Here is an 11,350-nt window from a genome sequence, read left to right on the forward strand (position 1 = left end):
TAGGTAATGTTTCTGTTAGGATGTACGAGCGGCCAGAGGTGTAAATGACGTGACAAATAGCAGAAATAGCATAGTCCAGAGTGGTTCCAAAAGGTGCAAAAATATAATTTCCCAATGGCAATATATAACAATAGTGTAAAAAATAAATAAACATTTTGATAATACCAAAGAAAATATATCAAAGTTATTTTACAATACACAAATATAAGTTGGCTATGCCAATGTACAGGCCCAAAATACAAACACCAACCTTCTCCCCTATAATGGCTGCCTCTTTTATAGGCCTTAGCTCCTCCTATTTTTGGAAAATACCATTTTATGGAGAACCCTATAAATTACAAACTGACAAGACACAAACAAACAAACAAACTGCCATGACATTTCAACTCTAAATCATACATAATTTAAACCTACAATTTAAAGTGCTCAAAACTATAAAGACAAGACATATAAAGAAAAAAAAACTTTAACTGAAAACACTGAAAATTAAACATTAAACAGACAAAACAATGAAACTAACAACTTGGGACGATTAATGGGATGTACAACACAAAAATCAGGGCTACAATTATACATCTACATAGGGATGGTATATTTTGCTGGCATTTAGTTTGGGTGTACGTGTAATGGTGGAAACAGTTTGTTGTGTGCATATCCCCTGCTCAGTCCCTTCAAAATAAAAGTCCTGGGTCACAGTCAGTCTGTGATATTTTCTGTGCAATAAAATACCTTACTCACCGGTTGTTGAGTAATAAAAATACCCTCTCTGTGTCACTTTTACAGCATTTCAAATCCCTCAGATGTGGCCATCTCCGAAAAGCCAAGCTAATGTTGATTCTTGTGTTATTGAGCTCTGTTGCGTTCTCTTTTTGCCAGCAGACTCTCCTTTTTTGACAACTAACCTATGCCACTCTGTCAGGGACCAAGCAGTTAAGCAAGAGGAGTCGCAAGGGAAGTTTCAAAAGTAAGGATATTTATTTCCCAAAAATCATAATAACAAAAATAAAGATAAAGTTTTGGGCCCAAAAAAAGGGTCAAATACACAGACAATAACTGAAGCTCTGAACATAAAAGACTCAAAACAAAAAAATACAACTGACCTCCTACAAAAGAAACAACGAGGACTTATATATTGGCTGATCAGTCCAATTTTAACCCACAGGGAAAGACTAACAACAACACTACTACATAAACTACAAATAACAGCAAAATCTACCTAAAACTTATTCCAAAAGGAATGTACTTTTACTTAACTAAACAAAAGCACTTTGATACTTGAGTTTAGATTTATACCATGTTAAGTAGTCAATCTCAACTAGTCAATCCCTATACTCCCTAAAACTATAAGTGTATGAGTTTACCGCTCTTAAACTGGTTGTGAGGCCATAGCTGTGGCCATCACACACTCCCAAACCATACATGCATCAAAGTAGACGGAGCGACTCTTCACTATTTACGGATATGACGAGACACACACGCGTGAGTGACGTATCATTAATTAACATATTTTTATGATTAAGAACAAACACACTGTAAAGGTTTTTCTATCATTTCTAATCATGCACCAAATATGCCTACCCATAAAAAAGAATTACACGAAAGGGCTAACTTGACTAACCAGCCAAACTTTGAGCTCTTGAGTTGAATGGTGGTGGTGAGGAACATGTAAATGCTCTATAGGCACACACTGCTTGGATGGGTGTGTACTTCTGAAATCCCTCATAGCAGGTTTGCGCTAAGTTAGCTAATATTCCCATTCCCAGCTGCTGTTGTGATTTTGCTGACCAAACACATCTGAGCCCGGAGAGAGCTAGAGGCAATCAGCAGGCGGGTCGACAGCCTTGATCGATTATTGGCCTTGCCGTTGGCCGGGTGATTATATATCATTTGTATGTATTGTGTTTACTTTCTTAAGTGTAGCCTCCGCTAATCAAAGGCGTTCCGCTGAGGCAAAATGCAGATGCTGGTCAGGAGCCATTCGCTCGTTTTCCCATGAGTCACTGTTTCTCTGACTAGATCGGGCATGATGCCTGAACATTATACTGATAAAACCCTGACAGCTCCGGCCCTGGTTTGAGTGTCAGGACTGCAGCAGAGGCAATTTCATTAACTTTCCTTCTATCAGTTATTAGCAATATCAAAAGAGTGGGAAGTGTGTTTGTGTGCCGAGAAGATGGTTATCGATTCCGAGACGATATCTCCTGAACTCTGTGCTGCTGCTGACACCGAGAGATTGCTTTAGATTGTACGAGTGCATATGGAGGACAGTTATGTTGCAGATAACTTGATATGTTGTGAATTGTGTCATCGAAGATGAATGTATAGTATCATGATGTCTTAAAGCGTTTTCTATTGAACGGACAATAAATTCACAATTTTTCTCTAAGAGATTACACGCATTGGCCAAGAAACCATGATGGTCACTGAAAGCTATGATCATTGTCAACAAAAACTGAAATTCATTTGTTTCACGTGCCAGCAAAGTTATCATGTACCCTAATATATATATATATATATATATATATATATATATATATATATATATATATATCTGAATACATTCAGATTCACCAATCGGAATGAATTCAGTCCAAAAGGCGTGCATGCAAACATAATGAATGGCGACCGAAGAAACCAAAAGCCGAATCCCGGACATCCCAAAATCCTGCGCGCGAATCCAACACTCGTGGCCACCTGCATGAGCCGCAACACAGCGAGGAGCCATAGATAGTATATAAGATGGACACAGCGACCCCATAGGTTTCAACGGAGAAAAGTGAAGTCAATTAGAAGCACTCACTTCCTGATGGCTGAGCGTGGCGTAGACAGAGAGTCGAGTGGTTATGAAATCGTTAGCCTATTTTTACAAAAACTGCTTCTACGGGGCCATAACGTAAGATACAAGGTGATGGAGCCTTTTATACATAGTCGTGTTTCTTTAGAAACAAATAATGGACAAATGGAGTCTTTAAACGCCTCAGATGTAAAGTTATTTGCTGTCAAAGTGACGCCAAAATGAATGGGAGTCAGTGGAATGCTAACAGCAGGTGACGGTCTGCTACAATGGCGGCCCCCGGGGAAGCTTCAGTTTCCGGCTGATGGATTACCCCCTTGTGAGGAACAGCCGCGGACTAGGAAACAGCCGTGGACGAGGAACCAGAGGCGGCCCGGAGCAGCCGCTGCAGAAGAGGAACCAGCGGTCAAGAGGACGACTCGTCACGGAAATTCACGATAAAACGGCGTCTTTTCAGTTTCGAGTCAACTAGTAACTTATTTGTAGCAATTATTTCGATACTGGCCTCTGTAACCGGTAGGCGTGGCCTCGTAGGGCAGCAAAGCAAGTGCATTCTGGGAGTTGTTGTATTTCATCCACATGAGCCAAAAATACATTTTCTATCTTTTCTCAGTCTAGAAGGCACCAACTTCTAAAATAATTTCACATTTCTACTACATACATGACCCAATTTAAATACACATTCATCTTTCTAGTGGTGAAGTATCCCTTTAATATGTTATGAATTGTCATTGAAGATGAATGTTTAATACCATAATGTCTTAAAGTGTTTTCAATTCAACGGACAATAAATTCGCCATTTTTCTCAGAGAGACAATTCATACGTCCAAGAAACCATGACGTTTGCAGCCACACGGTCTCTCGCGCATTGCAATTCATCGCCAACGAAAACCAATATTAATTCCAGTCAGCAAGGTTAATCCCTCAAATTTTTTTTTTTTTTCATTAAACATAATGATACCTGTGCAAGGTAGCCTAATGACCGTTATCCAGAAAGGTCTCCATATTGCTAGCGCTAATGTACTGTAAACTCTCTCTCTCTGGGAACCGTCAGAGATTTATTCTGGCTTGAGAGTGTGCAAGTGAGCCCTGTGTGCATGAGTACTCTTCATTAATGTGAGATAATGTAGTGCTGGGAGGGTCCAACGCTCCTCAGTCCGTTCGTGCATGTTCTAAGTGGCCGAGTGTTGCTGTGCGGCTAAAAGTGCGCTGCATTGCTAATGTATGCTAATCCAATAGACATGGAGCTTAAGTGTCATTTATCAACTCGTTTGAAAAAGTCCTGCACATTTTCACACCGCTTTAGATCTCTTGTACCGCGTATTGTTCCAAAAGATAAAAATGGATGTGCTGCTAGCCTGTTTTAATACAACGCTGATTCATTTTTAGGCGAGCTGAAAGTATTCATTACTCGTTCACTCCCAATGGACCGTGCGAGGCGAGCGGTGTATGATTAATGGTTGGTCTCGGTGCCCACACAAGAGCAAAAACCTGAAAACCAGATCCCAAGACAAAAAATAAAAATGCTTTGGCGTCTGAGAGAAATTAGAGGAGGGCCAATCTGAATGGGCACTTGAGTTTTCAGTCCTCAAGTCCTGCTCCACTGAAGTAGCACACCTGCTCACTGGGGCCTTGATGGTAGACAATGTTCTTGTTTGTGGTTATGGGGAAACGTGCTGTGGCATTAAACTGCTGTCTAATACACTACCTGTCTTGATTTCCATTCGAGATGGACTCCCACTCCTGCTATTGAGTGTGGCAAAGCGTCTTTCACAGAGATTACATATTCCGTTTTTAATTGAGAAGGTTTGCTCATACCGTAATCACTCAGAATGATAAACATGTGTATTTTGCATGTGAGGTCCATCACTAGATGTTGTATAGACATGCAGTGCTTCTCAATATTGTTTTGTTTTATGTACCAGCACAGCCCAGCAGTAAAGCTCAAGCACCCTCATTGACACCAAACCAGAAATGCATTATTTTTAACTACTTTAATGATTAATAAACTGGAAATGATTATTGAAGATGCTCTTAAATAAAAACTGTGCATGGGTGACACAAAGACTCATCATGTAACACATGTATTTTACAAGAGGTGTTATTATAATATTTCATATTAATATATTTATTATATTTTATTTTATCTTATTTTTCTAGTGAAACCGTTTTGAACAATTATAAACTATATATATATATATATATAATATATATTTATATTATTTTAACCATATTTAAAAAAAAAAAAAAACGTATTTTTCTCAAACAACCACAGTTTTTTGTTTTATAAACAAATCATTTCATAAATTCTGATTGGTTGAGCCACATTTATCCAACATTATCCAATATCCAACATTACTTTGAAGACACATCTGTGACTATGCCTATATTAATGTGCCAAGTTGCCATATTGCTTGGCAACCATAAACAGCCTACTGTCACGGTGTCTGGGTCATGTTCCCTGGGTTTAACACTAAAGGTCTCAGTTTTCACGGTGTCTAGGCATTTTCACTACATTTCCCATAATCCTGTCTGTCACTGATTGGTCATTTCCTTCAGCTGTTTCTCGTCACCTTGTTTGCACTTGTGTATATATACCCTGTCTGTTTCAGTGTTTGTCACGGAGTCCTTGTTTAATGTCCCCACACTTCCGTTCCTGTTGCGGCCTGTATCTTGTTCATGTGTTGTGTCTTCGGATTGCCTTTATGGTTTTTGACCCTTGCCTGGACTGGATTGTGAGTATGGATTACCCCTCAAATAAACTACTGCTATTGGATCTTCTCATATTGTGTGTGTTCGTGACACCTACAGCCAGTGATAATGAACTCAGATGAATTATTCCGATAATTGTTTATAATAAATGTACTGTAACCCTTTATTGAACATTGGTGTCTTTTATCATAGTGCCATTGTTGCCGTTTTATAAAAGCAATAAGCCGCTCGAGTCTCTGCGTTGTAGTGAATTACACCATTGGTGAGGTGGTTTAGACTCTCCACTGTATCACATGGCCTCTCGTGGCTTATTGCTTTAATATAGTTGACTCTTGCCTGAATGCATGCTAATTTGCTTTTATTGTGTTCACTTGTTTATCCAACAGCTCTAGCAAGAAATATTTTAGTGTTGAAGGTTAAATGCACTAAATTACAGTGCATGTGTAGCAGGGTGACTGAAACCACTTATGATGATTCCATTCACCTGTGCTTAGTTTAAGCCCCCGCCCCTTTCTTGTATGATATATGGGAGGTGTGGTTGCTACCATAGACAGTATATAAACTGGACACAGCGACCCCATAGGTTTCAACGGAGAGCAGTGAAGTCAATTAGAAGCACTTACTTCCTGATCGCAAGGCGAACTGCGCAGGCTCAAACTGAGCTTGACGACGTAGATGTGACGTGAGCAACCTGTAGGTCTTCTAGTAGCTGTGCCGAGAGAAATCTGAATCATTCCCTTCCGAATCTCGCAGAGACGGAGAGCGTGAGCTTTAGCTGTCCATGAGCTAGTAACGGGAGCAACTTTATCACTCTCCATGGGCTTCTCCCTTGACTTTATGCCTCCACGTCCTCCCGATTGCTTGCGAGCTTCTCTGCCTGTCCATACGGTAATTTTTCGACTTGTGCGACAGAGTCGCGCGGGTATGACGCAATCGTTAGCCTGTTTTTACAAAAACTGCTTCTACGGGGCCATAACGTAAGATACAAGGTAATGGAGCTTTTTATACATTTTCGTGTTTCTTTAGAAATAAACAATGGACAAACGGTGTCTTTAAACGCCTCAGATGTAAAGTTATTCGCTGTCAAAGTGACGCCAAAATGAATGGGAGTCAATGGAATGCTAACAGCAGGTGGGGGTCCGCTAGCCAATGGCGGCGCCCAGGTCGGCTTCAATATCTTTCGGAACACTGCCCCCCTGGTTGCTACATGGTATGCGTCTTGGTATTGTCCTTGTGACGTCATCCGTGGTTGCCGCAAGCTTGGACTGTAAGCTGGCTTCCTCGTTTGCTGTGTGCTTGCTGCCCACACCTCGCAGGTATTAGTAGCCGTTTTTTATATAACAAGAATAAATTGATTGTGGCTGGTTACTTACGTTTTGTTTTTGGTGGCATTGATAGCATGTCATTGATAGCATGTGTTCCTGACTGAGCTGCTGTATTGCAATATGATGCGCGACTGCGAACCGGTTTGCGCGCCGGGATCACCCCGTGGTATGTAAGATTTTAGTTTTGTGTGTTAATAATTTGCTTCTGTTTTTAACATTATCTTTCTGCTCGGCAGGCTCCCCCTGCATAATTGACGGCCTCTTGGGCTATTCGTAAGAATCGAGTATCAATGCTGAACTGGGATCGCTTATAATTGCGACTGCGTCGCTGTTTTGCCTCAACGTCATCAGGATAGTAACTTTTAGTATGTTTCTGTTGCACGTACATTACTTGTAAGTATGGTGCGACTCGTCTGATTGTGCGGGCGGGCTGTCTTCTCTGGCTGCCGCCTATGGAACTCCATTGATTTATAAATCTATATGATTAAATGTTTTTGTTTTATTTCTTTGTTTATTTCTCTTTGTATTTTTGATCACTGAAACCGAGTGGATTTTGGTTTCATGTGGTATTTTGAGTCCTAATTTTAGGTCAAGGGTTTGAATCCTTGAGGTATTTGACATCTTATCTTCCCTGAGCTGTATTTGTTCGTTGTGTGTTTTTTTTTATTGTTTTCTTTGTTGCAGGAGCTGGGTGTTTCTGGAGGGTGAAGGCGAAACTGCCATCTGTGTGGTGTGCTCACACCTAGTGCTGTGTCTTCTGGTATCTAACCTTCACGTGTGTGTGTGGCTGGGTATTTGTAGTGGACTATTGGGGGGGTAGTTTTCAAATTGGCAGCCGACCCTTACCTCCAGATACCTCTGCTCCTGGTTGAGTTTCTTTAAATTCAGTGTTATGTATGTATGTGAGTTGATTCTGATCGATGGTGTTCCTTATATTTTAATGCCAGTGTAAGAGTTTTTAACTGAATTTCCAAATATTTATTCAACAATTACGGAGAAAATAAAGCTTTTCTACTTATATGACTCTGTCTTTTCACCCATCCAACCAAACGAACCTGTGTGCCATTAGGGCGATTTCCCTGGTTTTCCGGGGTGGCGTAGTCGATCATATTTTGCCGTTTCTGTTAAAAGTGGGGTAACCCTCACTCCATTCCTTTATACTCCCAACGCTACATTTGGCGTAGTGTCGGCAGGGTTTCCATATTTTGGTGTGTTGGGTGAGGACGTAGTTATGTATATTTAGAAAAAAAAAGAAAAATAGATTTTTGCACAATTCTGTGTGTTTGTTGGTATCTTGTGTTTTTTTTTTGTTGAGGCAAAACAGCGGCGTAGCTGGTGTGAACCGGATCTCCCCTGTCAGTTGGCTTCCCCGATTGGTGAGTGCATTATTATGGAGGAAAAGATTCGGCACCGTTCGACGGTGAAAAAGGAACAAAGGGGACCCAGATAAAATTATTTCTGCATTTCGAGAGTTTTATGATTGTTCTCATTCATATAAAGTACTTGTAACCAGTATTTCTCGTGTTTCTCGTCATGTAGCCGTTATGGCAGAGAACTTGTGTATCACTCGTTTCTCGTTGTGTAGCCGTCATGGCAAGAGTACTTGTAACCAGTATCTCTCGTGTTTCTCGTCATGTAGCCGTTATGGCAGAGAACTTGTGTATCACTCGTTTCTCGTTGTGTAGCCGTCATGGCAAGAGTACTTGTAACCAGTATCTCTCGTGTTTCTCGTCATGTAGCCGTTATGGCAGAGAACTTGTGTATCACTCGTTTCTCGTTGTGTAGCCGTCATGGCAAGAGTACTTGTAACCAGTGTTTCTCGTCATGTAGCCGTTATGGCAGAGAACTTGTGTATCACTCGTTTCTCGTTGTGTAGCCGTCATGGCAAGAGTATTTTTAACCAGTATCTCTCGTGTTTCCCGTTGTGTAGCCATTATGGCAGAGAACTTGTGTATCACTCGTTTCTCGTTGTGTAGCCGTCATGGCAAGAGTACTTGTAACCAGTATCTCTCGTGTTTCTCGTCATGTAGCCGTTATGGCAGAGAACTTGTGTATCACTCGTTTCTCGTTGTGTAGCCGTCATGGCAAGAGTACTTGTAACCAGTGTTTCTCGTCATGTAGCCGTTATGGCAGAGAACTTGTGTATCACTCGTTTCTCGTTGTGTAGCCGTCATGGCAAGAGTATTTTTAACCAGTATCTCTCGTGTTTCCCGTTGTGTAGCCGTTATGGCAGAGAACTTGTGTATCACTCGTTTCTCGTTAGGTAGCCGTCATGGCAAGAGTACTTGTAACCGGTATCTCTCGTGTTTCCCGTTGTGTAGCCGTTATGGCAGAGAACTTGTGTATCACTCGTTTCTCGTTGTATAGCCGTCATGGCCAGAGGACTAGTAATGGGGGTCTCCCTCGGTGGTTGCTAGGTCCCACAGCAGAGGTGAGTCTCTTGGGGCTCGGGACTAATCGTCGGGGCGACGATTCATAATGTGGGGGTGGAATGTAGCAGGGTGACTGAAACCACTTATGATGATTCCATTCACCTGTGCTTAGTTTAAGCCCCCGCCCCTTTCTTGTATGATATATGGGAGGTGTGGTTGCTACATGGTATGCGTCTTGGTATTGTCCTTGTGACGTCATCCGTGGTTGCCGCAAGCTTGGACTGTAAGCTGGCTTCCTCGTTTGCTGTGTGCTTGCTGCCCACACCTCGCAGGTATTAGTAGCCGTTTTTTATATAACAAGAATAAATTGATTGTGGCTGGTTACTTACGTTTTGTTTTTGGTGGCATTGATAGCATGTCATTGATAGCATGTGTTCCTGACTGAGCTGCTGTATTGCAATATGATGCGCGACTGCGAACCGGTTTGCGCGCCGGGATCACCCCGTGGTATGTAAGATTTTAGTTTTGTGTGTTAATAATTTGCTTCTGTTTTTAACATTATCTTTCTGCTCGGCAGGCTCCCCCTGCATAATTGACGGCCTCTTGGGCTATTCGTAAGAATCGAGTATCAATGCTGAACTGGGATCGCTTATAATTGCGACTGCGTCGCTGTTTTGCCTCAACGTCATCAGGATAGTAACTTTTAGTATGTTTCTGTTGCACGTACATTACTTGTAAGTATGGTGCGACTCGTCTGATTGTGCGGGCGGGCTGTCTTCTCTGGCTGCCGCCTATGGAACTCCATTGATTTATAAATCTATATGATTAAATGTTTTTGTTTTATTTCTTTGTTTATTTCTCTTTGTATTTTTGATCACTGAAACCGAGTGGATTTTGGTTTCATGTGGTATTTTGAGTCCTAATTTTAGGTCAAGGGTTTGAATCCTTGAGGTATTTGACATCTTATCTTCCCTGAGCTGTATTTGTTCGTTGTGTGTTTTTTTTTATTGTTTTCTTTGTTGCAGGAGCTGGGTGTTTCTGGAGGGTGAAGGCGAAACTGCCATCTGTGTGGTGTGCTCACACCTAGTGCTGTGTCTTCTGGTATCTAACCTTCACGTGTGTGTGTGGCTGGGTATTTGTAGTGGACTATTGGGGGGGTAGTTTTCAAATTGGCAGCCGACCCTTACCTCCAGATACCTCTGCTCCTGGTTGAGTTTCTTTAAATTCAGTGTTATGTATGTATGTGAGTTGATTCTGATCGATGGTGTTCCTTATATTTTAATGCCAGTGTAAGAGTTTTTAACTGAATTTCCAAATATTTATTCAACAATTACGGAGAAAATAAAGCTTTTCTACTTATATGACTCTGTCTTTTCACCCATCCAACCAAACGAACCTGTGTGCCATTAGGGCGATTTCCCTGGTTTTCCGGGGTGGCGTAGTCGATCATATTTTGCCGTTTCTGTTAAAAGTGGGGTAACCCTCACTCCATTCCTTTATACTCGCAACGCTACACATGCATAAAAACCTGCCAGAGAAAACCTGGGAGTTACAGGCGATTTCTCCATGTGAAAACTTTCCCTGGGTCTCTCGTATACATACTATACATACTGCATGTATATACATACAATAGGTCTTGATTGTTTGTGACACTGCTTCGCTCTTGTTCGCTTGCCAATATAATTACAAGAATATTTGCAGGGTCATTCTGATTACAAACATGCACTTAATATGTAATTATGTCGCGGAGCTGCTTGTAATTACTATTGTTGCATTGATATTGTTATTCCAATATAATTAATTATATTAACTTGTACTACTGTATATGTAACTACTGTAATGTCCCTGAAATGCAATGTGCTGTTCACATTTACCTCAAGTCAGAATGTAAAAATCTCCCACTGTGCTGTTTAGTAAATCTAAAGAGACACCATCAGAAGGCTATCTAATTTAAGATGGAGAATGACCCGTCTAAATGCAGCTTTGAGCCCTGCGACTCGTTTGTCTTTTATTGTCTAAGGGATTGTTTCAAAGGTTATTACCACTTTGTAACAATAATGAGAGACTCCGTGTGTGACTCACACCAGACCATTTTTTTTTTGGCTGGCAACTCTGAATTCGGTCCACACTTTATAAATAAATCTATG

At 41.1% G+C, this 11,350-nt stretch overlaps 1 long non-coding RNA gene across 1 annotated transcript; it reads left to right on the plus strand.

Moving 5' to 3' along the window:
- The first annotated feature begins 6,753 nt into the window (after window positions 1-6,753).
- Window positions 6,754-10,703, plus strand: LOC306991972. Its single transcript, XR_013796201.1, has 3 exons — window positions 6,754-6,822; window positions 6,905-6,997; window positions 7,068-10,703. It is a non-coding gene; the product is annotated as an uncharacterized lncRNA (long non-coding RNA).
- Window positions 10,704-11,350: the final 647 nt, after the last annotated feature.

This window comes from Phoxinus phoxinus (assembly GCF_949152265.1).
Source record: "Phoxinus phoxinus genome assembly, chromosome: 23".
Classification (NCBI taxonomy): Eukaryota; Metazoa; Chordata; class Actinopteri; order Cypriniformes; family Leuciscidae; genus Phoxinus; species Phoxinus phoxinus.